At 32.1% G+C, this 1796-nt stretch overlaps 1 long non-coding RNA gene across 1 annotated transcript in view; it reads left to right on the forward strand.

The window, feature by feature from the left end:
* The window catches only part of LOC102471868 (uncharacterized), a 21530-nt gene extending 20301 nt beyond the window's left edge, over positions 1–1229 (forward strand). Inside the window, exon 4 of the long non-coding RNA XR_337559.2 lies at positions 789–1229. This is a non-coding gene — a long non-coding RNA (uncharacterized LOC102471868). The remainder of the gene's footprint in view (positions 1–788) is intronic.
* Positions 1230–1796: the final 567 nt, after the last annotated feature.

Genomic DNA, 1796 nt, shown 5'->3' on the forward strand with positions numbered 1-1796 from the left:
TATATATATATATATATATGTTTGTATACACACATGTATTTGACAACAATATTATGCAATAATGAAGCATTAATGAAAAGCTGAGGCTCTGAAAATGAATGTATATTGTGTGGGAATATCCTCCCAATAATAGGGCCCATGTGACAGAGTAGTATAAAAGGATAGGAAAGGGCTAAAGTCTGAGAGCAAAAAGGGAGAGAGCAATATGGCCAATAAGAAAGGGAGATCAGGGAATAATTGATGGGAGAAGTTAATAACTAGTTGGATTCTCAAGGGTGAGTTTCTTTTATATATGTGGAACTGGCAACTTTTCACTTGGATACATTAATTAAAGAATTCCCCTGAGTCCTCCTGAAGGCACAATCTTGTTTTCATCTCCCAAAAATTTTATTATGTAATCAACAACAAATATGAATTCAACACATATGAATTGCCTAACTACTATTGTATTTCTTTCTGTTGGATTCTCTTATTTTAAAGTGGTGAATGAGACATGGTTTTTGCCCTCAGGAAAATTCTAATCAAAATGAGTCACAGGGTAAGGATGGAATTTTCCCATTCTTGTCAAGCAAGCTATTTGAGTCACCACAAGTATGTGAACTATAAAAGCTGCAGAACTAAGAGGGTTAGATGATGTTAGATGCTTAACATGGCACCGTCTTAGGAAGATATGTCAATGCGGCAGGCCAATACAGAGATAAGAACTCTTTTATACATATCTGACTTCTAGATTTACTCACAGGTTATAGAGATGGCATACGTAGTCTAAGCTGATTTATTTGAAACAGATTGGATCACAAGCAAGTGGGGAAGAGAACAAGAACTCTGAATTGCCAACAGTTTATTACCTAGTCTGTCTTTATAATGGAAAAGGGATCATCTCCAGAAAAAAAGAAGATATTGTGTTTGCTTTCAAACAATCATAAAAGGTCAGTGTGATGTCTATGTGAATGGAATGACCATATGAGAAAAAGCCCAATGTACAGAGGAAAGTCAATAAATTTGCACAATAATCTATACTTTTCATTTTATTATGCCCACTTTTTCGAAGTTACCTGAGGGCAGGAAGTGTCTTTCTTGTTTATGGCTTCGTCAATAATATTGAACTGTCTTGTGTGGGACAAATGTAGCAGTCAATCGATTGTATTGAATAAACCAAGTAATACATGGTTATAAACAGTCACAGATTTCTTCCTCTCTCTCTTTTGCTTAAGAAACTGGTTTATAAATTAAAGATGTCATTGACAAAATATTTATAAACTTGAGAATTTTGAATCTAGCCTAAGGCAATTTGTACCAACATCTCCCTAAGTTATACCAAAAGCCTTATAAGTTTATTATAAATGCAGAGTTTAGAATTTTAGTAAATGTTATTGCAAGATTATAAATCTTATATTCAAAATATTTTTATATTACTTTTTCTTTTTGCAAAAGAGAAACCTACATGAAAGTTAACTATTCATTTGTTCAAATGCATTTAGGTTTTCTTCTTTCTTAAAAATTTTAAGAAGTTAAACAAAATGATTGTACACTGTGGATTTAAATTATTCTGTTCTGTAGGCATAAAACCAGAAATGCTATGAAAAATTATTCTAAAGCTATGTAATGTACATGGAAATGTGTTTATGTCAAGTACCATTGTGTAAAAACAAACATTGATATCAAGGCAAATTTCAATTATCTGCTTTATAGTACATGATATTTAAATAAATAACTTGGTTCTCTCTTTAAAATTTGTTACTAATTTGGGAAAACAAGGTGGGGGGTGTTCAGAATTTTGACAGAGAAATGAAATG

The sequence above is a fragment of the Tupaia chinensis genome, unplaced genomic scaffold, assembly GCF_000334495.1.
Source record: "Tupaia chinensis unplaced genomic scaffold, TupChi_1.0 Scaffold147312_1, whole genome shotgun sequence".
NCBI lineage: Eukaryota > Metazoa > Chordata > Mammalia > Scandentia > Tupaiidae > Tupaia > Tupaia belangeri.